General features: G+C 34.6%; 1 long non-coding RNA gene across 1 annotated transcript; it reads right to left on the reverse strand.

The window, feature by feature from the left end:
• Positions 1 to 8,629: 8,629 nt before the first annotated feature.
• Positions 8,630 to 22,368, reverse strand: LOC118706975. The gene is made up of 3 exons (XR_004984167.2): positions 22,358 to 22,368; positions 15,313 to 15,319; positions 8,630 to 8,771 (listed from the first exon to the last, which is right to left on the reverse strand). It is a non-coding gene; the product is annotated as an uncharacterized LOC118706975 (long non-coding RNA).
• Between the last annotated feature and the right edge of the window lie 5,329 nt (positions 22,369 to 27,697).

Genomic DNA, 27,697 nt, shown 5'->3' on the forward strand with positions numbered 1-27,697 from the left:
ACAACATTAGGACCACCTCACTGACTTTAAAGTTGGAGGCCGCTGCCTGTGCTTCAACAGATCAAGGCCTCTGACTAAAGGCTTGGGGACAGGGCCCAATTGATAAAAGCACTTGGGGTGCAATCCCTACCCAGCAGAGCCATGGGTGTGGAACTATCACCCTGGTAGGTTCAGGAGGCAAGACCATCACCCCAGTGTGTCTGGAAAGTGGAACATTGAGGAAAAGAATATTATTCTGAAACATTAAGATCATTGAATGTGTCTTGCTGTTTTTTGTTTGTTTGTTTTTTTTTTTAAATATATTTTATTGATTTTTTACAGAGAGGAAGAGAGAGGGATAGAAAGTTAGAAACATCGATGAGAGAGAATCATCGACCAGCTGCCTCTTGCACACCCCCTACTGGGGATGTGCCCTCAACCAAGGTACATGCCCTTGACCGGAATTGAACATGGGACCTTTCACTCCGCAGACCGATGCTCTATCCACTGAGCCAAACCGGTTTTGGCTCTTGCTGGGTTTTGAAATTTCCTTTGTTCTATTCTTTTCTTCTTTCTGATTTCTATCTTTTGGAATGGGATGGTCTATTCTATGCCTTTCCTACTATTGTATTTTGGAAGAATTTAGTTTGTCTGGTTCCACAGCTCACAGATGAAGAATTCTTTCTCAGGGTGAATTATTTATCTAGTCTCACCCACATATAATTTAGTGGTACTTAGATGAGAGTTTGTACTTATGAGTTGATGCTGACATGAGTTAAGATTTGAGAGGCCTTTTGGATGAAATGATGTATGTTGAATGTGACAAGAATATGAATTTGGGGGATGCAGAATGGAATGTCATGGACTGAACTGTCTGGCAAAATTTACATATTGAAGTCCTAGCTTCAATGTGACTGTATTTGGAGATAGGGCTTTTAAGGGGAAATTAAGGATTGATTAATCATAAGGGTGAAGTTCTGACCCAAAAGGATTAGTACCCTTAAAAGATGAGAAACACCAGAGATTTTTTTTTTTTCCTCTGCTTTGTAAGAACTCAGTAAGAAGACTTCAGTCGGCAAACTAGGATAATAGCTATCACCAGAAAACAAATTGGCTTCACCTTGATCTTGGGCTTCCCAGTCTTGAGAACTGTGAGACAATAAATTTCTGCTGTTTAAATCACCCAATCGATGGTATTTTGTTTTGACAGCCCAAACTAACTAATCAAGAAATGTGGAAGAGAACCTCTATCACTTTTTTTTTTAACTTATCTTTTTTTTGGAAGTATTACATATATCCCATTTTGGTCCTCATTAACCCCTTTCTAGCCCACACCCTCCCCCATCCCCAGGCCTTCTCCACACTATTGTCTGTGTCCATGGGCTATGCATGTAAATTCTTTAGTTAATCTCTTCCCACCCACCCACCCACTCGCCCTGCCTTCCAGCTGTGCCATGTTCCTATGTCTCTGGATCTATTTTGTTCATCATTATATTTTGTTCTTTAGATTCCACATATGAGTGAGATAAGGTGATACTTGCCATTTTCAAGATTTATTTACAATAGACCAAATATGGAAGCAACCCAAGTGTCCATCATAGACAAGTGGAAAAAAAAGGTAGTGGTACCTATATATAATGCAATATTATTTGGCTATAAAAAGAATAAAACCTTACCATTTGCAACAGCATGAATGGACCTAGAGGGTGTTATGCAAAATGAAATGAGTCAGTCAGAGAAAGATAAATACCATATGATTTCACTTATATGTATGTGGAATCTAAAGAACAAAATAAATAAAATTGAAACACTCATAGGTACAGAGAACACACTGATGATTGCAGGAAGGGAAGGGATTAAGGGACTGAGTAAAAAGATGAAGGGAATAAGAAGTACAAATTGGTAGTTACAAAACAGTCGAGGGATATAAAGCATAGCATTGGAAATATAGTTAATAATATTGTAATAACTATGTATAGTGCCAGGTGGATACTGGAAATATAGAATAAACAGTTAGTAAAGTATATGATTTCTAACCACTAGGCTGTACAGCTGAAACTAAAACAAGATAACATTGACTATAAACTGTAGTTGAAAAATAAAAAGTATTAACATTTTAAAATAAAAAAAATGAAGAAAAAGTTTAAACATACACTTAAGGAAGAAATTAGAGAAATACATTAATATATAATATACCAAACAAAGATGTGCAAACAAGGTATGTCAGAGTTGTCAAAATTGTCATTTTTTAATTTAATTTTAATTTTTTTCTTTCATGGAGCATGCTTTTGGTATTGTATCTAAAAATTCATTAACATACCCTAAATCACCTAAATGTCCTCCTATGCTTTCTCCTGGGAATATTAGAGGTTTAACTTTTACATTTAGGTCAATAATCAATTTCGAGTTTTTGTGTGACATAAATTAGATCTGTATCCGGATACTTTTTTATGCATGTCCAATTGTTCTAGTACCATTTTTTTTTTACAAAGCTATATTTCTCCATTGAATTGCCTTTGCTCACTTATAAAGATTAGTTTACTATATTTGTATGGTTCTGTTCCATTTATCTCTGTGACTATGCTTTTGCTAATACCATGCAGTCCTGGTAGTTTAAAGTAAGTCTTAAAACTGATAGGTGTGAATCATTCCACTTTATTGTTCTTCTTCAATATTGTTTCTTTCTTCAATATTATAGATCTTTCACCTTTGCCTGTAAATTTAGAATCAATTTTTCAAAATCTACTAAATAACTTACAGGATTGTGTTGAATCTATAAATTAATTTTGGAAGAATTGACATCAAAACAACATTGAATCTTCCAATCTATGAACATGAAATATCTGTTTATTTAGATTTTTTATTTCTTTCATTATAGCTTTACAGCTTTCCACATGTGGGTCCTGTACAAATCATACATGTTTTTTTCCCAAAGTAATGGCAACATTTCATTTACATTTAAAAAGAGAACTTTGGTTATGTATGGAGAATGGGTTCATAGGGCCAACAAAACTTTTAATGGTGTGGTTGTTTGTTCATAATTGGTAAAGAAAAATTGTAAGTCAGTTGATGCAACTGGGTGGAGGGTAGTGCCATGCACTAAAGTGGTTCAGATTTCCTGGAAATGAGAGAATTTGGTTAGAAAGAGACAAGAATATTCTTTAGATAATGATCAGTATAAAGTAACTACTAAGCAGCATGGAAAGAAACAAGGAAGGCAATGATATGTGTTTAGATTTCAAGGAATAATTCATAGCAGGACACAGGTATTTTAAAGCCATGCTACAGAAAAGGGGAACTTACTCTAAGTACCTTAAAACCACATAAATAAGTAATTAGGTTATAGCATCGAAGAGAGGAGAACAAGGAAAGATTCCAAGGAATTTCCATATTTAGAGTTCACACTGTAGGAAAGTGATATCAGAAGAAAAATAAGAGGACTCTGAGTAGGAGGAATCCTAGGAGACAGAGTTATTATGGAAGCCAACACAAGAAAATAAAGGATATTGTCAACTGCAACTAATGTTGCTCATAAGTCAAGTAAGACAGAAAAAAGAATCATGTCAATTGCATGTCACAGGTGATCTTGACTGTAACAGTGTTAGGAATATTGTGGGACAGAGCCCAACTGGAGTTAATGACCAGAGAGACTTGAAGTGTGGAGGTATAAAGAGTGACTATAGCCCTAACAGGTTTGACTCAGGGGATAGAGCATCTGCCGGGGACTAAAGGCCCCAGTTTTAATTCTAGTCAAAGGTACATGCTGGGTTGCAGGTTTGATCCCCAGAGGGTGAATGCAGGAGGCAGCAGATCAATGATTCTCTCTTGTCATTGATGTTTCTCTCTTCCTCTCCCTTCCTCTCTGAAATCAATAAAGATATATTAAAACATTAAAAAATAGTGACTACAGACAAAACATTTTTTAAAATGAGTGTAGACATGAAACTGCAGCTACAATTGAATACGAGTTAAAGGAGTTGTTTTTTAGAAATTGTTATTTTTAGAAATTGAAAAAGTGGTTATATTATAATTGTGATGAAAATGAGACAGAACAATGAGAATAGAAAAAAAAATAATAACTGCAAAACATTGGAAAATTAAGTAAATTTGGAAGCTCATGTTAGAATGAGTGGTGTACTTAGAACAATATATTTGGTTATATTTTCAAATCTTATTTGTGTAATCAAATATATGATAAATGGAAAGATGTCAGCACCTCTAAAAAGTATATGCAATCATTTGGCTTGAATTGGGAGATTAGAAACAAACATAAAGCTACCATTATCAGGACTACCAGTGAATGAAAAAGAAGAAAAATATTATGAAGAGTATAGATATTACAGTGTAGTTGTATATCCTTGAACAGAAACATTATTGGGTTCAGCTTTGTTTTCATTGGGTGGAAATTGAATGAGAATCTGAGCCACCAACGTTGGTGACTTTTCCAGTGCTTTATTTTATGAGGCTTAGTACTATAGCAGGTATAGGCAAAAATATCAATAAAATAATTTAGATTCTAGAAATATTCTAAGGTTTAGAATATCTTTATGAAGTTCTTGTTATCATGATTGTTAAAAAATAAAAACATAACTTAATAGAAAGGAACCTTACAAAGTTTTGGAATACTTGAATAGTCATATAGAAAAAATAGTTATAAAATTTAATTCCAGATGGAGTAAAAACTTAAATTCAATAATTAAAACATAAAAGTATGTAATCTTGCAGTAATGAAGGTATTCCTAAGCATGATGTAAACTCAAAATTATCAACGAAGTATGTAAAATTCACTACCAAACTTTTCAAATTTCTACTAATTAGAAGTAATCTTAATAACTGACTATAAACAATAATCTGAAGAAAATACATGCATGTACAATATCAGAATTTACAGTTGTATTGTTAACCTTATATCGAATAGATCTTTTAAACAGTAGTAACAAATAGACAAATGGTAAATCAAGCACCCATAATTTAGGGTCAATTAGAAGAGTTTTTACATAAATGAAAATATTTAGTATTATGTAAAAAATGTAAAAAGTAGCCGAAACCGGTTTGGCTCAGTGGATAGAGCATCGGCCTGCGGACTGAAAGGTCCCGGGTTCGATTCCGGTCAAGGGCATGTACCATGGTTGCGGGTACATCCCCAGTAGGGGGTGTGCAAGAGGCAGCTGATCGATGATTCTCTCTCATCGATGTTTCTAACTCTCTATCCCTCTCTCTTCTCTCTGTAAAAAATCAATAAAATATATTTTTTAAAAATGTAAAAAGTAATTGTATGAGCGCTGGCCAGTGTGGCTCAGTTGGTTGTCATCCTGTGCAATGAAGGTTTACTAGCTTGATTCCCATTCTGGGCATATGCCCAGGTTGTGGGCTCTGAGAGGCAACCAATGGATGTTATTCTCTCACATCAATGTTTTGCTTTTCTCCCTTCCTCTCTAAATACAATAAACTATTCTTTAAGAAAAGTCAATATGTAAATTCATAAAGATGTACCAATTTTCACTAATATTCAAAGATATTTGAAAAAATATATACTGAGGCGTTTTTCCCCAAATCATAACGATAAAAAATTAAAATATTCTACTTTTGTAGTTTCTGAGATGTTTATGCTGTCTTAATTTATTGGTGAATGTATAAATTAATTATGCAAAGTCTAGAGAAAAATTTTATTACTATATCCCTCTTCCTCCCCCGATGTTCAATACTATATGTCACAATAGTGACTTCCTTAAGTTTCTATCAGAAAACAACAGACACTGATACATGTAAAAGTACATGATTAAATATAAACATTCTGTAAGTTCAACAATATGGAAATTTTAAAGTAAATTTTAGTATAATCACATAATAGATAAATATAATATTATTAAAAGTATATTAATAGAAAATTATGCCATCATAATAACTATACAGAGCTATAGTTGCAAAATAGTAATGAAAGTATAATTATAATTCTTGCCTTAATAATATATAGTCTTCAAATTTACTATAATAATTATATCTCAAAATAATATTTAAAATTCATAAATAATATGATGGGAAACCTTTCCAGAAATAGTTGAATTTATACAAAAGTGAATTTACTCACCTCATTTTCATATTTAATTTTCTCCTGTAATCAAATCACTTACATGTGAAAGATTACCAAACAAAAAAACTACTGTTGCAAGAAAACAAAAATTATTACTGTGAAAACTATTTGTCACTTTTACCCACAGAACTTTTGAAAATCAAAATCTGTTTTCTAACAAAATGAATATGTTAATGTGTAAACAAATATATCACTCATCTATGGAACAAGAATAATAGATTTTAATAAATGCAACAAACTAGATAGAGGCCTTTGGGAGTGAAAAATTATTGAATTCAAGAGCCAGCAAAAGCCAAACATATTAAAAATAATTTTAAGATTTAATATAATGAATTTTTCCATTTAGTCTCTTAAGAGATATGTATTTTATTAAAATGGATTTTTAATGTGTCACATTTCCAAAGGTTTTATTCTACTTTAACCTTTATAAATGCCATTGTAACCATGCCTACTTATTATATAATTGCTATTTTTCCTTTATACTGCATATTTTATTTATAAGTGATGAATAATTATTAATCTATATAATCCCTCAGTAATATCAGTATCATAATTTTAAAGAAAAAGGGAGAGACAATGTAGATGGGAATCAGGTTTTGAGGATAATAGGTAAAGCATATTTTGAAGTATGAGTTTTCTAAGTTTTGGTATAATGTTCTATACACTAAATACACGATGTCGTTAACTAAAAAAACACCATGAAATTACTGTGACCATTGTTATTTGTAGTTTGTTTCTATTAATAAAAATATTTCACTGTGCACTTTCACTGTAAGGTGAAGGTATTCTGATTCAGAAAGAAATCTTTTATTCCAAGGTGCTACATGATACATGTTTATATATAGATGTGATTACAACTATGAACATTGTATTGCAGATCTCCAAAATGTGGTCATAGGTATTAGAATATAGATATTATTAAGGCATTCATTCAATAAGACAGAAATATTAAGTTTGTAACATACTCCCACAGCATTAAATCAGTAAGAGGAATTAGGGAGAGCAATAATGGATTTAAAAATGCATCATAATAACTGACATAAAATCCTATTAATTTTTTCTTTCCATTGACTGTGTGAAGATTCAAGAACACCATTGCCATCTCCACCCCATCCTCCCAAATGAAAACACTACAATAAAGTTCTAGGAATCTCAGCAATCTTTTCAGGTGTTTTTAATGCAACTAGCCTACAGCACCCAGAATAATTTCTTCTTTGACTTATTTTAATAATATCTCATTATTCTGATGAAATTGACAGTATGCCTTTGATGACTAATTAAAGAGCTATCCTTCCAAGGACTACTAAGACAGTTTTTGCCATGACCACTTGTTGTCTACTCATATGGATTAGTATGGTGAGCTTCCTAATCTCATTTGAAAGTACTGATTTCTATTTTGTGGTTCCTTTATTTCCTGGTTTTAACTACCACATGATTTGTGTCCAAGCTCCCCTAATTTAGAAGTTTAGTCTGAGTCTCATGAGGGTGACCTTGACAATTCTTCACTCCTGCTTCCTTTCCTAGTGAAGTATGGTAGCAATCATCTTAGGTAGAAACTACAGTTTTAACTTTAACTTTAACGTTAATTCTGCTGTTTGGCTTCTGTAATTATTTGCTTTCTAAAACAGTAGAAAAGTTATTTTGATTTTTTGAACTTATGTATGCTATCCCAATCAATTGAATACTCCATTGATGGTAGTTTGAATATCCCATTCATAGTGATCTCACTGGTTATTGAAGCACATTATTCTGGGAACCAGGACAGCTCAATTACCCTAAATTGTCTCAGTAGCTCAGATAATGAGTTTAGTTGACTCAGTGGTCCTGGAATCTGGACAGCACAATTATTCTAAATTGTCTCGGTGGCCCCAGAGAATGTGCTTCTGTTGATTCAAATGAAGTATGGTAGCAATCATCTCAGGTAGACTGCTGTTTGAGTTCTGTACTTTTTTGTTTGATAAAACAATAGAAAGTTATTTTGATTTTCTGAACTTATATATGCTATCCCAATATTCCATTGATGATGGTTTGAATGTCCCATTGATTGTGATCTCACTGATCATCAAAGCACATTCTTCTGGGACCCAGGACAGATCAATTATCCTAAATTTTCTCAGTAGCTACAGATAACTGAGTTTCACTTGACTCAGTGGTCCCGGAATCAGAAGAGCACAAATTATCCTAAATTGCCTCAGTAGCTACAGATAGTACATTTCTGTTGATTCAGTGGTCCCAGAACATGGACAGTAGAATTATTCTCAATTACCCAGGTGGTCCTAGATAATGTGTTTCTGTTGATTCAGTGATTCGTAGATACTTTGGATAACTAACTTGCTCAATTTTGATTCTGTAAAAATGCTTTTCGAGAAACAGGTCCCTCATTCCAGACCCAAGATGTAATCGATGCTTTTGTGATATTCTGTCAATATAAGCCAGATGTGGCAAGCTGTTTGGGGCTGCGAGGTTTGGAGCTTTAGCCCCTCGTATGCCTCCAGCCTTTAATAAATGGCTCCATAATTCGACTTTTTGAGGCGTTCTTTGTAAGATGGGGGTTACACTACAATATAATGATCCCTAGACCCAAAACTATACTTAATCTTTATAGATAACTAACTTGCTCAATTTCGCTTCTGTAACTGCTTTGTGCAAACCAAGTTTCTCATTCCAAACCCAAAGATGTAATCGATACCTTTCTGATATTCTGCCCATCTAAGCCAGATGCGGCCAGCTTTTCAGCTCTGTGAGATCTGGAGCACTTTTGCCCCTCGTATACCGCTGACCTTTAATAAATGACTCCATAATTCGAATTCCTGAGGCGTCCTCTGTGAGATTCTGGGTACAATACAACACTAGACCACTAACCTTATCTTTGATGTGTAAAATTGGAGTAAAATGTGTCGAATTCAAGTAGAGAAGTTTATTGTTATAAAGGTTAAGAAAATAAAATTTTGTGTTTGATCAGAAGAATTTTGTAGGAGAAAAGATATAAGTATAAAATTCACAATAGCCAGGTCTATTATTTGGTTGTTTTGCTGTACTGCTTCAAGTTTAAAATCAAATTCATTCTAAAAAACTGAGCTTCATATATTTAATATTGCAAGACTAAGATCAAATTTTTTCTAATGATAAGAATAAATGTTTAAACTTGGGCAAAAAGCAAAGTTGTCCAATACTTGGATGCAGAAGATATGATATGGCTGACACAGTAGCTGTAGATTAGGAAAATTATGTCATACAGAGAAAAGAATGTCCAAAGGATAGTTACATGAAGTCTAATATGTATAAATTCTTCAAGTTGAGCCAATTTAGCAAAATCAAATTTAAGAATAGCACCATGAGATTAGAACTAACCAAATGAAAAGAGAAACAAAGTAAGTTGAAAAGTAAAAGAGGAAAGGGAAAAGTTTACCACTTAAGGTATCTGACAAGTGTAGAGGGCCAAATGGAAAGATACCTGAACATTCTTTAGATTGTTGTTGACTGGGCCCGGGATATTGGTGAAGTCAAGTCAGTTGCTCTCCCGCCCTGGGATGTTCTTAGTTCCTGGCTTGTGTTTGTTCAGGAGGAAGGAGTGAGTGGAAGCTGGGCTGCCCCAGGCTCCTTGTTTTCCTGTGAAACCCCCTTGTTGGATTGGAGTATAAATAGATGTGTTGTGTGGCTCAGGAGGTCCTCAGTCTGTCTCTCCAGCAGAGGAGGTCAGCGGCCCTCCCAGCTCCCAGCTTGAAATCTATCTCTGTGTCTTCTCTCTTTATTTCTATTATTTCTCAATCCCTGGCCACCTCCACTTAGAACCCGTTTTTTCATCTTTCTTTCCGTGCAGGACGCAGAAAAGGGAGATTCCTGCCAGCAGGCCCCCACAGATAAGCAAGATTTTTCCTCCTTAACATTTCATTGAAATGAGGAAGGAACATTAAAATACAAATGCATCCATGGCCATGATAAAGAACTGAGATGAGAGTCAATGGTAGATATAAGGCTGGAGAATTTCTAGGAATATAAAATAGGTATAAGAAAATTAAAAAGGAACTTATAAGAAATAAGAAACTTGAAACTTCTCAGTGATCAAAATGACTTCCTAAAATAGTGAGGTATAAACAAAAAGAAAAGAAAATTCTTAGAATTTTTTAGGAACAGAATATAATAGTAAAAGTAGAATTTGGATTTTGTCACTAGGATACAATGAAAGAATTGCAAAGGAATTATAGCAGAGATCAGCATTACTGTCAGTAGCTTTTCCTTTTGGGCAGTAAAGTGGCAATTTGACACAAAAGTCAGTTAAACAAGTTGTTGGGGTTGGAGGTAAAACCAGGCAGTGGCCCCAATTATTCTAGACAAAATGGAGTATGTATAGCTCCACACCTGGAAAGCAAACTGCCTCAACATTCTAAAGAAAACTGACTATTTGAAAATTGCACACAACCCTCTCCCCTGCCAAATCACCATATGAAGGTTTTACCAACATAATCTAAATACATCACTATAGGGAGAAATTTTAATTATGCTGCTGATATCTACTCTAGCTGTCAATGCTTTTTCTTTTAAATCTTCATTAATAAATATGAGAAGTTTACCAAGGATCTAAAGAAGCCAATGCATGTCATACAGATATACAGTTGAATAAACTAAAGAATTAACACTTGCAAAAACACAGTTATTACAGGAAAGAAATCCTAATATATATATATATATATATATACTAGAGGCCCAGTGCACAAAATTCATGCATGGGGCTGTAGGGGGGGTGGGGCGGTGTCCCTCAGCCTGGTCTTGGCCTGCAAAGACACCGCATCCCTCACCTGGCCTCTAGCCAGAGGTTCCTCCCCTCCTTCTGCACAGCCTCTGGGAAGATGCTTGCCCTGGGGCCTCCTCAGAGATTGGGTAAAAAGTAAAATGATGGACACATACTTAGGAGGGTATAGGAATAATCAACATGATAACAAAGGAATTTGAGGCATCTGTTCTGATGCCCACCACATTTGGTTGTGCCTCAGGGTCTCCAGAAAAAAGGGAAGTTACAAGTTACCCAAACATCTCATGGATATGTTATCTTAGAGGCAAAAAGGCAAATGGGCTCAGGAAAGATCTGAGTTGATCTTTGTCAGGAAAAATATCAGCCTTGGAATGACTGCACACTCTAACCTGTTTGTAGTTAAATATTTCATGTTCATACCATCTTTTGTGGTTATTTTAGGTATCTGAGTTTGCAAGACTGCCACACAGGCCTTCCCTGAGCTTGTCAGGTTAGTAGGTGGCTCCTTTCATCCACACATACGTTAATAACATTATATGTTTCAGGTGTACAATTCTGATACATCATCTGCACTGTATGCTTACCACTCAAGTCTATCCTCTTTGTCACCATAAATGTAATTGCCTTTATCCTCTTCATTCTTCTACACCCCTTTTTCCCTCTTGTAACCACTCTCCAGTATCTATGAGATTGTATGTTTGAAAACATAATTTTTAAAAATTATAGTTAATAATTTCAACAAAATATTGAGAATATAATTATTAAATACACCAAAGGATTAAGAAATAATGTTTTACTTATACAACTGAACTTTATAGAGAGAGCAAGGCAGATGCAGGCTGGTCTGAATGACTTGACACTAGCAAGCTGGTGGCTTTTGTTTGCACTGTCCCTAAAAATGTAGGGCCAGAATAAGGAATCCAGGGAGTGGCTTCAACTTCATGCAAGCACCAAGGGAGGGTAAACACCACTTATTGTCTTGCTCAGATTTAAAATGAGAGGAGAAGGGGAATAGTTCAAAATCTCTTCATGTTAAAACATCAAAAATGAAGTCTGACTCTTTATTACAAAACAACAACACACAAACAAAACCGGCAAACTTGGAGAAGATATGTGCATATATTGACAATGAATTAAAATTCAGAATATCTATTAATTTCCATGAATCAATTTAAAGTTGAAGCAGAAATTTTAGGGTAATATAGGCAGGCTTACGGATTTTTTAGAATTGAGGTCCATGGAAAAGCTTGGGGTTGCAGACTAGGAGAAGGTACATCTCAATAACACAAGGAAGCCAGGTGTAATTACATCTCCATAAGACAAGGGAGCAGCAACATTCCATTACATAAAACAAGGGAACTGGAAGTAGTCAAAAAGATCTATATTTATAAAATAAAGAGAAGGAAGTCTTTTATTCAGATGGAAAAGAAGAAAGCCCAGAGGGAAGGAGGAGGGAGAATCTCACCAAGTCAAAGGGGAATATTAACCAATCAGAGGGGATATCAGGCACAAGAATCTGCGGACTTTATAAAGTATTGGGAAAAGAATCCAGTGGGACTCTTCCTCTCCCCACATGGGAGTCTGTACTTGTTCTTCAATAAATCTCTATCTTTGCTATCTCTGACCATGGATTCGTTTTTCAATTCCAGTGGACAAAGAATTAGGGTTCCAGTCCAAAAAATTTGATATCAAAGTGATAAATTACCTAATAGAACAATAGACAAATTATGGCAACTAGTATTATCAGTAAAAGTAGCTTGAAAGTTTATAAACCTTTTAAATATATGAAACTCAATTATAATCAGAAACTGTGAGATAAGATCATAATGTGTTATCTTTATAAGCACCTTAGTGGTGAAAATTAAGAAGACAAAGTTGACAAAAGAGTCCTTTACAGTAATGGTAAGAATAAAAATATATAACTACTTTTGTAGACAATTTGTCTTTGCCCATTAAAAATAGACATATTCACATCTTACAGCCAATCAATTTCACTCTTACCTTGTTTCTCAGAAAATAAGACATCCCCTGAAAATAAGATTTAGTGCAACTTTGGGAGAAAAAATTAAAATAAGATACTGTCTTATTTTCGAGGAAACAAGGTAGTAGTTATAGCAAGCTGTCAGCCATTTTGGTACATGAGATGGATCTGGAAAAGTTTGTAAACCCTATTCTGTTAGGCAAACTCATGACCAATTAATTCTGAATCTCTGAGGATGGAGCCCAGACATCAATATTTTTTAAAGATTCTTTATGTCACACTAATATTGTATATAGCAAAGGTTGAGAACCATTGCCTTAAAGAAACTCTAATGCACATGTCCCAGAAGATATAAGAAGGAGTTTTTTCTGCAACATTTTTTAAATTATAGGAAAACTCCAGAAAACAGAGGTTCAACTGTAAAATGGATGAATATACAGTTAAAAATTAAACTCATCTAATTTTGAGACCAACTTACTTCAGTTTTCTTATGGACTTGTACATCCATCTAAAATATTATGTAGCTGTTAATATCTATTTCAATCTATGCCCTAAAGCAAAATCAGAATCATTCATATATGTCATTATAGTTAAGCTCTGTTCTACACTTAAATTTAGAAGCTATAATTCCTAAAATAAATTTAGAAACTAAAGTATAGACCCACCTGGAACACAGCTCAAGAACAAAACCCTCTACTATGTGAACGAATCTGGTTGCCTGTGAGCAACATCAGCTATACCAATTGAATACAAGCATATTAGTCAGGGTTCAATCAGTGCAATACAGTAGAACTAGTAGGACACACACACACACACACAGCATTTTTGAAAGGATTTGGGTTATGCCACTGGGGATAATTGTGTAGGCTAGTACAAAATCTTTAGGGCAGACTCTGTGATAGGGCAAACTGGAACTCCTCAGCACAGGATGAAACTTCAATCGACCGTCAGGAATGTATTTTTCCTCAGGGAAGGAAGCCTCAGCCTTACTTAAAGTTAACCAAATATGGACTTCAATCACATCTGCAGAATATCCTCACAACACCTACATTAGAGTTTGATTGAAGAACTGGAGAATGTTGTCTAACAAAGTTGAGGAATAAATCTGACCATCTCAAGTATCTAAAAAGTGGAAGTTAGATTCAGAAAAATACAATGTATCACTATATTAAGAGAAAACCATGATTTTCACTGATGTGGTCTAAAATAATCATCTACATATATAATATATTAGAGATGATAATTGAAATTTTTCAAATACATTTGCTCTTAATTTTCAAATCTCAAATTTTCAATGAATTTAAGAATAGTTTCCTATTTATATTATTTTATTTTAAATTGTCTATTCATGTGTTTTCTTTGCTTTTTTAATGAAATATATATAATTGAGAGGGAGAGATAGAAACATCAATGATGAGAGAGAATCATGGATTGGCTGCCTTCTGCACGAACCTTACTGGAGATGGACCCCAAAACCCAGGCATGTGCCCTTGACTGGAATCAAACCTGGGACCCTTCAGTTTGAAGGTCAATGCTCTATCCACTAAGCCAAAACCAACTAAGACTTAATGAGCTTTTTTCATAATCAATTTAACAGCACCTAATATATAAATAAATTATCCTTTTGATGATCATATATACTAAACAGAATTAGGATTTGAGATGCATTATGTTCTTATTTTAAATGAGTAGAAATTTAAATATATAAAGTTTTCAGATTTTATATATTACTTTAAAATTATGGGGGATTTCCTCCATCATGTTCCCTAGAAATTTTAGGGTTTTGATTTTATCTGGAAATTCTTTGCATAAAAGGTAAGATCAACATTAAATTAGTGTTTCAGATATCAACATTTTTAATATCAACATTATTTATTGAACAATCTTTTTTCAGAACAATAAACATGGCTGCCTTTATAATATAGTAAATTTCTGTATGACTTTAGTCTATTTCCACACCCTCTACTCTTCTCTTTTGATAAACCTATCAATTATCTATGAATAGCACATGGTTTTCATTTTTTTAGATTGATAATTTATGCTACTTTTTTAAGGTGCTTGTTTCATTCTTTTTTTTTATGACTATGAGTCATAATTCAGGTTTTCTTCACATACATTTTACACACTTCTGTTTAATTTTACCCATAGCTAATTTATAATTTTCTTTGTTCTTGCAAATATTATCATGTGTTCCATTACTTTAAATAAATATTATTATAGAGAAATGTTGTCGACATTGTTTATTAATTTTATAATTGTGCAATTACCAAATTCTTCTAATGGACATGAAGTTTCTTCAGAGGATGAGGGAAGTAAAGTTAGAGCATTATGTTGGTCACACAACACTAAAAATATACTAACAAACATTCAAATGTATACTTAAAATAATAAATTTATGATACATAAATTATATCTCAAGAATGCTATTAAAAGGAAGTATTGCTAATTCCTACATTATAATATTCCTTTCTCTCCCTCTTTATATAATTGTTTCTCACTCACTCTTCTTACTGCATCTCTGTTTCAAACAAATGACTCAATACAGATAAAAATAACAATTTATTTAATTATATTTTTTGGCACTTTTACTCTGAAGAAAGGTATCATCTAGGGTAGTATTAGCACAAATAAAAAACATAAAGTACAAGAGATAAGGCAAAAGTAACAACATAGGAGAATTTCTTTCTTCCCAAATGAGACTGTCTTACTACTCCTTTGTACTACCCACCCCTGTCACCACCGGCAGCACCACCAGCATGCATGCATTTACCAATCATGTTCAAAGAAAGAATGTTTATTAGTTATTGCACACTTACTAAAAGATTTTATATGCATCTTTAAAAACACAGAATAAAACCTGAGGTTATATGAAGGTAATGAACTTAGCAGAGCACATGAAATTGAACTGCACTCTAAAACTGAAAGATGGGTGATAATATGGGCTTTGTGGAAATCTAAATCCTTCTTATTCCAGTTAAAATCCAAATGAATACCTCCCACCAAGCCTCCAGAAACTATCGATATTTTTTGCCTTATAATTCTGCTACAGTTCCCCTGATACAATATATTCTATTTTAAAATAGAAATGAGGAGACCCATAGGCTCTCTTTTACTTGGAAGTTTTGTTTTGGCTCATTAATGCTTTCCATCTTATTTCTTCCTTTTTACTAGAAAATTTTGCCCAAAGCAATTTTTGACAAGTAAATAAAGTTGAACAGAATTCATTTGCTTACATCATTGTAAAATTAAATTAAAACAGATTTTATATTTATAGGATTACAAATTTAGATAATTCTTGATAACATAGTTGTGATTTACAAAATTAACTTATTTTATCCAGAGCTATATTTAAGAGATATAATATTTAGTAAATTACAATTTTGTTATTTTTTTCATGAGAAATATAATTTATAGAGTGTTAAGACATTTTCAGAATCCTTTCAATAGCAAACATCTGTTTAAATAGCAAGTAATTGAATTTTTAATTCAGATGTCATAATCTTCTAATATTTGATATGGAGAGAATCATAAAAAATTGCTGAGTCTATAGCAATAAAAGGAAACATTGATACCTTGTTTCTTTTTTAATCAAAATCTGAATACCATCTTTACTCCTTACTTAAACAAAAAGAAGATTCAGGAAGATCTTTTCTTATTCTTCCTTTCTACTTTATTAGAAATCCTCAACTTCGGTGTACTTTTAAAAGTGGACTCTGCATTAAGTTATTATGAATTAATTTTATGTAGCTTTCTACTGTCTTCACAATGAGAATTCAAAAACTTAAAGAATCTGAAATTCTTTGAAGCTATAACTTACCCCCCAAAAATAGCAAAGTAATCTCAAGCACATAGGGGTTTAATAACTATTTATCAAATAGGGAATATTATTTATTGAACATTTGAGATATGCCATGTTTCAAATTTGCTTCAGCATTTCAATTAATCTTTTAAATAGTACTTAAAATGTTGTAATTATTATCACTATTAAATAAGAGGTATTTGAAGTTTACTGAATTTAACTAGCTCAAAAGACATGGCTTTTAACTCATTTGTCTGACTTATATCTATATTATCAGGCCTCACTGCTTCCCCCACATTGATCCCAAAATTATTTTTACACAAATTATTGATTCACTTACATCCCCAGTAATATCTAAAATTTTGTCATTCAATTCAGAACACAGATATAATCATTAAAAATAACTACAAATTATTAAACATTATTAATTGGTTTGGAAGATTTATGAATTAAACAAATAATATAAATTAAATTTACTGAAAATTATATCATTTTAAATATTGTTTTGCATATAACAGTTGTGAACAACAATCTTCTTGTATGATTATTCTCATATTATAACAGACAGTAGACCAGATTTCTTAAAGAGCCCTCCTTGTAAAATCCACTGCACCTTTGACAAAATACAACAAATATAATTTATTGCATCATTGGATTCACTAGAAAGTAATCTAAATATCTAGGGTTAAACTCCTACACACACACAAATACACTTATACAATAGATGAAAGCAGGGAAGGAGCAAAAGGATAGGGATCATTAAGAGCAGCTTTAAAAGCAAAGAGTAAAACCAGCACTGCAGTGATCAGGGTTATGGGACTTCTGGGATTGAAAGGCTGATCTGACTTGTGTATCTGTTTTACTGCCAATACTAGTTTTGATTATTGTAGCTTTGTAGTATAATTTGAAGTCAGAGAATATAAAGTTTTCAGGTTTGTTCTTTTTCCTCAGGATTGCTTTGGCTATTCAGGGTCATTTATGTTTCTATATAAATGTGATGGGTTTTGTTCTATTTCTTTGAAAAATGGCATTATGATATTTATGGGGATTGAATTCAATATATAAGTTGCCTTATGTAATATGGCCATTTTATCTATGTTTATTTTTCCAATTCATGAGCACAGAAGAGGATCTGAACAGACACTTCTTCAAAGAATACATACAAATGGTCAATAGATATATAAATATATGCTTAACTTCACTAGGTATAAGGAAAATGCAAATCAAAACTACAATGAGATACCACTTCATACCTGTTTGAATGGCTATTATCAATAAGACAAGATATAACAAGTTGGAAAAGTTTTGTAGAAAAAGAAATCCTCCATACTGCTGGTGGTAATGTATATTGGTATACTCAGTATGGAAACATTTTAGAGATTCTTAAAAAATTTAAGAATACAGCCACCATATAATCCAGCAATCCCTCTTCTGTGTATCTACCTGAAATATTTGATAACATTTATTTGTAAATATATATGTACCCCTATGTTCATTGCAAAATTATACATGGTAACCAAGACATGAAAACAACCAAAGTATCCTTCAATAGATAATTGAATAAAAAGATGCTATATATATAATGGAATACTACTCAGCCATAATAAAGGATAACATTTTGCCATTTGTGACAACACAGATGGATCTTGAGACTATCATGCTAAGCTGAATTAAGTAGATGAAAAAGAACAAGAATCATATAATTTCATTTATATGTGGGATTATAAAGCAGAAATCAACAAACTCAGACACAGGCAACAGAATGGTGGTTACATGAGGGGAAGGGGATTTCACTGCCTATGGATTCCTCTAGTATTTTTAAGGTTTCCCATCCTATGTTTAAGTCTTTTATCCAGTTTGAGTTTATTTTTGTATATGGTGTAAGTTCGTGGTCTACTTTTATTTATTTTTTTTGCATGTATCTGTCCAATTTTCCCAACACTACTTATTAAAGAGATTGTCTTGACTCCATTGTATAATATGTTCTTGCTTCCTTTGTCAAATGTTAATTGAGCATAGTGGTTTGGGTCAATTTTTGGGTTCTCTATTCTATTCCAATTGATCTATATGTCTGTTCTTGTGCCAGTACGGGGCAGTTTTGAGAATAGTGGCTTTGTAATACAGCTTGATATTTGGTATTGAGATCCCTCCTACTTTGTTCTTCTTTCTCAGGATTGCTGCAGCTATTTGGGGCCTTTTTTATTCCAGATGAACTTTTGGAGGGTTAGTTCTAGGTCTGTGAAATATGCCTTTGGTATTTTAATGGGGAGTGCATTGAATTTATAGAATGCTTTGGGTAGCATGGGCATTTTAATGACATTGATTCTACCAATCCATGAACATGGTATGTTCTTCCATCTATTTATGTCTTCCTCTATCTCTTTTTTTAGTGTCCTGTAGTTTTCCAAGTACAGATCTTTTACTTCCTTAGTTAAGTTTCAGACATATGCCAAAGCAATATCTTCAACCATACAGCTCCTAGAACAATGGAAACTAAAAAGAAAATAAACAAATGGGACTACGTAAAAATAAAAAGCTTTTGTACAGCAAAATAAGTCATTAACAAAACAACAAGAAAGCCTACTGTATGGGAGGACATATTTGCCAATGTTATCACCAACATTTTCAGGGAACTCAAACAACTTAATAAAAGGAAGATAAATAACCCAAAATGGGCAATGGGCCTAAATAGGTACTTTTTGAAAGAGGACATAAGGAAGGCCAAGAGACATATCAAAACCTGCTCAAAGACACTAATCATTTGAGAGATGAAAATCAAAACAACAATGAGGTACCATCTCACACCTGTCAGAATGGCTATCATCAACAAATCAACAAATCGTAAGTGCTGGTGAGGATGTGGAGAAAAAGGAACCCTTGTGAACTGCTGGTGGGAATGCAGACTGGTGCAGCCACTGTGAAGAACAGTATGGCATTTCCTCACAAAACTAAAAATAGAATTCCCATTTGACCCTGTGATCCCACTTCTAGGAATATATCCCAAGAAACTAGAAACACCAATCAGAAAGAATATATGCACCCCTATGTTCATAGCGGCATAGTTCACCATAGCTAAGGTTTGGAAACAGCCTAAGTGCCCATCACCATATGAATGGATTAAAAAAACTGTGGTACACCTACACAATGGAATACTACACTGTGGTAAAAAAGAAAGATTTCTTATCATTTGTAACAGCATGGATGGAACTAGAGAGCATATGGTAAGAGAAAAAAAGCCAGTCAGAGAAAGATAAATATCACATGCTCTCACTCATTTGTGTAAAGCAATGAATAGCATAAACTGATGAACAAAAAGAGATCCAGAGACAGAGAAACATTGATCAGACTATCAAACCTCAGAGGGAAGGTGGGCGGGGGGAGGAGGAGGGGAGACCAACCAACAGACCTGTATGCATACATATGAGTCTAACCAAGGGATACAAGCATCAGGGAGGTGAGGGCATGAATGGAGGGGTGTGGGGGAAATGGGAGGATAAGTACACATATGTAATACCTTAATCAATAAAAACAAACAAACTGTGCTTTAGAAGCCAATGTACACAAACAAACAAATAAATAAATAAATAAATAAATAAATAAAAAGAGGGGAAGGAAATTTAAGAAAAGAATTGGTCAAACTGTAGATAAATATAAACACAATTTTAAATATTAAAATTTAATACTAGATTAATTGCTGAAATAATCAGAGTTCTTCATCCCTCTTTGTATCCGTGCCCTTTGCAATATGATTTTCCAGTTCTTCCCAGTAAGGGATGGAAGCTATTTTCTAACTCCCTGAACTGAATCTCTCTCTGTGGTTTGCTTCAGCCAATAAAATCTAGTAGAAATGATAGGCTAGTTCCAAGCTGGGACACAATAGATGTGTGCTTTTGTTCTCTCACGTGGAACTCTACCAATTCCATGTGAACAAGTCTAGCCTGCTGGAAAACGAGACCATTTAAAGGAGAATCAATGCACCTCTGCCAACAGCCAGCCAATCCCAGATGGTGAGGCACTTGGCTGAACCACTACTGATACTGGACACTTGATATGAGATTATGGAACCATAAAAGGACTCTGAAGAGGACCAATCTTACTTATGTAATAGATGCTAAAACTTCCTAAAATATTAGCAAGTCAATCTAGCTTGAAAAAATAATGTTATAACCCAGTTAGTAGCTATATTGAAGAGAAAAACATTTTAACATAAAAATGAATCTATATGCATATTAAACCTTAACCATCTTTCAATAAATAATAAAACCCTAATATGCAAATTGACTGAACTGCAAAACTACAGGTCAATATAATGCACACTGACCACCAGGGGGCAGACGCTCAATGCAGGAGATGCCCCCAGGGGGTCAGTGTGCTCCCACTGGGGGAGCACTGATCAGCAAGAAGTGGGTTCAAGGCTGGGAGCATATCAGCGGTGGCAAAAACCTCCCCTGCCTCCACAGCAGGTGGGCAGTACAGTGAAGGGTTGGGACTGCGAGAACCCCAGGCTGTGAGAGGGATGTCTGATTGCTGGCTTAGGCCTGATCCCCCTGGCAAGCAGACATCCCCAAGGAGTCCCAGACTGGGAGAGGGTGCAGGCTGGACTGAGGGCCCTCCACCCACACCCATCCCAGTGCACTGGGCCTCTAGTCTTACAACAAATGTAGTCTAATTTTATATATTAAATATTATGTGTCCTTTAATAATTGGTCTTTTTCATTTTTTTCTTATTAACCCTATTTTACTATTCTAATTATGTTATTACCTTCTATAAAAATATAATGATATTATAGACATTCTTGAGGTGTTTTAATGTTTTTCCTTATATTAAATGGCACAAAATGACTTTCTATGTGTATATGGACTTATTACGTGTGTGTGTTAATATTTCCCACCCCTGTCATTTAAAGTACCATAAGTTTAAGTTGCAATCAATTCTCCAGCCTCTTAATTCGTTTTTAAAATATATTTTTCAGATTGCAGTATAATAATTTTTCATTATACTTGATCCATACAGTACAGCAAATACAATGTAGAAAACAAAAGTCAGAGTCCAGGAGCAGAATTGTGTACCCCCAAAATTCATATGTTGGAGTCTTAATCCTCCATATTTCGGAATATAACTATATTTTAAATTAGGGTCTTTGGAGGGATATTTTAGCTTAAAAGAGGAGATTATAATGGTCCTAATTCAATATGTATGGTGTTCTTATATATAAGAAGATTAGGATATAGATAAGCTTATGGTGAAGACACAGAGAAAAGATGGCCGTTTACAAGCCACAAAGATAGGCCTTCACAAAAGAACAACCTTGCTGACACCTTGATCTTGGACTTGTAGCCTCCAGAACTGTAAGGAAATCATTTCAGTGGTTTAAGCCGCCTGCCTATTGTACTCAGCTATGGCAGACCTAGCAGATGGCAACCCTCACTGTTGTATTTGCCAGATGAATGGCATGTGATTTTGCCATTGAAAAGGTAGCAAGCCTTACATTTTCAAAGTAATATTACACATTTAATGCCACTGCTTATCAAATGATTGTAAAATTTTTTACTAGAATATAAAGTCATATTTAAAAAGCCACAGATTTTGTTATTAGGCAAGTCTTTTTACTGTGAACTTTTTATATGGGTTACATCCATAAATAAATTTCTCAAACTCTGGTCTTAAATTTTCAATGACTAATTGCAGGTACTTATGCTTGTCTGATGAGGCTGTTGTCAAAAAATACTAATCAAATAAAGGATTTGGCTGATAACATAAAATCTGTAATTAGAATTCACAGATAGCATCTTTAGGAAGAAACTCTCCTGGTCTCTACTATATCAAATAAAGTTACAGCTTTACTAGGTCAACTGATAAAATATTGGTGTTTTTATGATTATTGGTTTTGAGATATATAAAACATGCTATATAACTATATTTTAACAACAATTTAATTGCATCTTTAATTAACATAATTACATAAGACACTTAAAATGGTAATAAATATATAGGCATTTAAAATATAACAAATATGTATCAGAATAGCATACCAACTTTGGTCATTAAATTAATTTAAGTTTGACATGTTAATTCAATAAATATTAGTATGTGAAGATGAAATACATTTCATTTAAATGCAGTTTTGATTTCGCCTGATTTGACTTATGCATTTTCTAATGCACTCTGAATAATGAGCCCTTTTAACAGCTGAACACAAACATCAAATTTTATTGGTAGAATATTTTGCTTGGTGCTAAAGTACACAAAGTGTATTTTTGCTGGAGGCATGATTTTTATTTTTTAAAAAGCTCTGGTATGGAATGTACTTTGACTGATATAAAAATAAAAACAGCAGATAGGAAAGCACGAGGCAACAATAGCAATATTATTTTGCCAACTTTCCCCTGGCTGAAACTAATCTAGTTGGTTTGGCCTAGAAGGATCATTTTATTGTATGCAATATTCATCTCAAAAATATTTAACTAATTCAAATTCAAATCATAAAACAGACAGGCAAAGAATATGAGAATGGGCAGTTTCTTATCATCTGGATAGGGCCCAATGTTTAAATCTATTTTGTGCAAAGCAGAAATATCAAATTATTTCAATTAATTACAATGGCTTTTAGCTATGCAATGAGTAAAAAATGTAGGGTAGAGAAATCATTTTTATATTATTTTCTTTTATAAAAATACAATTACTAAACACTATCCTGTAAAAATTATATGTAATAATTTCACTATTGTAATCTAGTTTTAACCGTATTTTTAAGATAAGAGACTTTTTTTACTTAAATGTCTAGTTTTATACATGATTGCTGATTAAATTAATTATTTTTCTATTTCTTTGTATTCTACATTTTCTGTTTTAAAAAATAATAATTTCCCTTGACCAGTTTGGATAGAGCATTAGCCTGTGGACTCAAGGATCCCAGGCTGGATTTTGGTCAAGGGAAAGTACCTTAGTTTGGGGCCCATCCCTAGTAGGGCGTGGCAGGAGGCAGCTTATCAATGTTTCTCTTTCATCTTTCTCTCTCATTGATGTTTCTAATTTTTTATCCCTTTCCTATCCTCTGTAAAAATCCGATAATATATATATATTTTTTTAAAGAAAAGTAATAAATTATCACAATAAAATACTCAAAAAGTAGTAGAAAAATATTTCTTTGAGGGTATAATTTACATCTTAATAGAAACTATAAAATTATTCTTTATATAATAAATTATTTCATAATATTTTAATATTAAAGTAAAATTAAATTAAAATACATTGGTAATGCATCAATCTTCCATTTGCTTAACTTGATTTTTAAAATATCAATTAGATAGGCAAAAATACAGACCTGAGCAAACATGAATTGGATCACCAAGCTATTAAACATCATGAGGAAAAAATAAATAAACAAATTGCAAAGCTTGCATCATTTCATCACAAAATACTAGTAATGCATCTCTCTGCATTTCTGTATTAGGTTCATACATTCAGCACACAATTATGACAAATAGTTTCACTTACCTAGAAAAGTAGCAGAGATGGCTTTTATCATTTCTTTGAAATCAGTGAACAGTCAAAATGAAGCTGAATTTGCTAGGAATGTTTTTTGGGATATTAAAAGTATACAGTGAAAAGGGTCAAGTGTTAATAAAATGAAGCTATGTGATAGAAAATTACCACAAATAATTAAAGTTAATAACACATACATATTAAATCTTCAGATGTGCTGATTAAGTGATGCCATATAGTTCCTCTCAGAAAATAATTAATCAAGATAAAGGCACATGCCCAGGTTGCAGGCTCAGTCCTCAGTAAGGGGTGTGTAGGAGGCCGCTGATCAATGATTCTCTCTCATCATTGATGTTTCTAACTCTCTTTCCCTTATTCTCTGAAAACAATTTAAAAAATTAAAAAGTATTTTGATATTATACAAATAATCAATGAGTGGTATATTTTTAGAGATTCATTACAATGTGGAATCTGAATTCTTATTACTGAACATTCAGTCTATTAATTAAAATCCAATGGTCTTTCTGGCTTTCTGAACAATTATTTAATATCATGTATTGATGATTGGAAAATATTGATTCGCTAAGTTCACAGATCTTCCCTGATATTAGCATTCTTTATTATATATAACTAGAGACCCGGTGCACATAATTCATGCATGGTGGGGTGTCCCTCAGCTCAGCCTGTACCCTCTCCAATCTGGGATCCCTCAAGGGATGTCCAACTGCCCATTTAGGCCTGATCCCTAAATGGGCAGTTGGACATCTCTCTCACAATCCAGGACTGTTGGCTCCCAAATGCTCGTCAGCCTGCCTTCCTGATTGCCCCTAACCGCTTCTGCCTGCCAGCCTGATCACCCCCTAACCACTCCCTTGCCATGCCGGTTGATGCCTAACTGCTCATCTGCCAGCCTGTTTGCTCCTAAGTGCCCTTCCCTGAAGGCCCGGTCACCCCCAGCTTCTCTCCTCTGCCAGCCTGGTCACCCCTAACTGCTCTCTCCTGAAGGCTTGATTGCCCCCAACTGCCCTCCTTTGCAGGCCTGGTCCCTCCCAACTACCCTCCCCTGCTGACTATCTTGTGGTGGCCATCTTATGTCCATATGGGGGCAGGATCTTTGACCACATGAGGGCAGCCATCTTTGTGTGTTGGAGTGATGGTCAATCTGCATATTACTCTTTTATGAGAGAGGATAGAGGCCTGGTGCATGATTGGGGGACAGCTGGTTTGCCCTGAAGGGTGGGCAATGGACCTCAATAGATACTTTTTTTAAAATATTTTTTATTGATTTTTTACAGAAAGGAAGGGAGAGAGAGAGAGAATTAGGAACATTGATGAGAGAGAGACATCGACCAGCTGCCTTCTGCACACCCCCTACTAGGGATGTGCCCAAAACCAAGGTACATGTCCTTGACCAGAATCGAACCTGGGACACTTCAGTCCACAGGCCAATGCTCTATCCACTGAGCCAAACCGGTTTCGGCTAAATACTTTTTGAAAGAGGATATAAGGATAGTCAAGAGAGATATGAAAACATACTCAAAGGCACAATTATCTGAGAGATGAAAATCAAAACCACAATGAGATACCATCTCATACTTGTTAAAATGGCTATCATCAACAAATCAATAAATCACAAGTGCAGGTGGGGATTCGGGGGGAAAAAAGGAACTCTAATGCACTGCTGGTGGGAATGCAGACTGGTGCAGCCACTATGGGAAACAGTATGGAGTTTCCTCAAAAAATTAAAATTGAAATGCCCATTTGACCCAGTGATTCTACTTCTAGGAATATATCCCAAGAAACTAGAAACACCAATCAGAAGGGATATATTTACTCCTATGTTCATAGCAGCACAATTTTCAATAGTTAAGATTTAGAAACAGCCTAATTGCCCATCAGCAGATGAGTGGATTAAGAAACAGTGGTACATCTACACAATGGAATACTATTCTTTATCTAATAAAAGAGGAATATGCAAATTGATTGCCACTTTAACACACAAATGGCAATCCCCAGTTTGACACAAGATGGCTGCCACAAAATGGCCAGCAGGGGAGAGCCATTGTGGGTGATCAGGCCAGCAGGGGAGGGCAGTTTGGAGGCCCAGGCCTACAAGGGAGGGCAGTTGGGGGGAACCAGACCAGCAGGGGAGAGCAGTTAGGGATGACCAGGTCAGCAGGGGAGGGCAGTTGGGGTAACTGGGCTTGCAAGGGAGGGTAGTTGGTGGTAACCAGGCCCACAAATGAGGGAAGTTGGAGTGACCAGGCCTTCAGGGAGGACAGTTAGGGGCAACCAGGCCTGCAGGGTAGGACAGTTAGGGGTGACCTAGCTGGCAGAGGAGGGCAGGTAGGGGCAATCGGGCTGGCATGAGAGCAGTTACACAATGATCAGGCTGGCAGGGGAGTGCTTATGGGCAAATCAGGTTGGCCGGCAGAAGCAGTTAAGATCAATCAGACAGGCAGGTAGGTGATCAGTTGGGAGCCACGGGATTGGGCCCAAACATGCAGTCAGACATCCCTCAAGGTGTCCCAGATTGGAGAGGGTGCAGGCTAGGCTGAGGGACACACCCTCCACCCCATGCATAAATTTTGTGCAATGGGCTTCTAGTGCCGCTATAAAAAATGAAGGAACTTTTATAATTTTCAACAGCATGGATAGACCTAAAGAACATTACGCTGAGCAAAATAAGTCAGTTGGAGTAAGATAAATATCACATGATCTCACTCATTTGTGGAATAAAACGAATTACATAAACTGTTGAATATAAATAGATACAGAGACATAGAAGCATCAAACAGTCCAACTCTAGAGGGAAGGCTGGGGTGGAGGGCAGTGGGTAAGAGATATACCAACTGATTTGTATGTGTGCAAATATAAGCATAACCCATGGGCACAGAGAGTAAGTGAGGACATGTGCTGGGTGGTGGGAATGCCAGGTCAAAGGGGGAAAAAGGAGGCATATATAATAGTTTAAACCAGTGGTCAGCAAATTGCGGCTTGTGAGCCACATGCGGCTCTGGTTCTTGAGTGTGGCTCTTCCACAAAATACCACGTGTGGGCGCGTATGTACAGTGCAATTGAAACTTCGTGGCCCATGCGCAGAAGTTGGCTTTCAGCTCTCAAAAGAAGTTTCAATTGTTGTACTGTTGACTAATGAGTTTGCCAACCACTGCTTTAAACAATGAAGAATTTTTAAAATGAATAAATTGAAAAATGTTAGAAAACCACACAAACAATTATTATATGTAAACAATGCACACCAGAGATGTCCAATAGAACTTTCTGCAAAGGTAGAAATATTTTATACCTGTGTGTTTGATATGGGAACCACTAGCTAAAGTGACTATAATAAGAAAAAAGAAAAAGGTGACTATGAACACTCACAATGAGTAGCTTTCTTTTACATTTTATTGAATTTGTATTAATTTAAAGTTAAAATAGCTTAATGGGCCTCATGGCTGCCCTCTCTAATAGGTCGGATATGTACAGCCTATGTGACATGCATTAAAGGATGCCCTACAATATAAACTGCTTAATTCAATTTACATTTGCTCTAAAGTATTTCCTGAGAATTTTCCCAATCTTAGTGTCTCCAGTTCAGGAACAGATAC

The sequence above is a fragment of the Pipistrellus kuhlii genome, unplaced genomic scaffold, assembly GCF_014108245.1.
Source record: "Pipistrellus kuhlii isolate mPipKuh1 unplaced genomic scaffold, mPipKuh1.p scaffold_m20_p_1, whole genome shotgun sequence".
Taxonomy (NCBI): Eukaryota; Metazoa; Chordata; class Mammalia; order Chiroptera; family Vespertilionidae; genus Pipistrellus; species Pipistrellus kuhlii.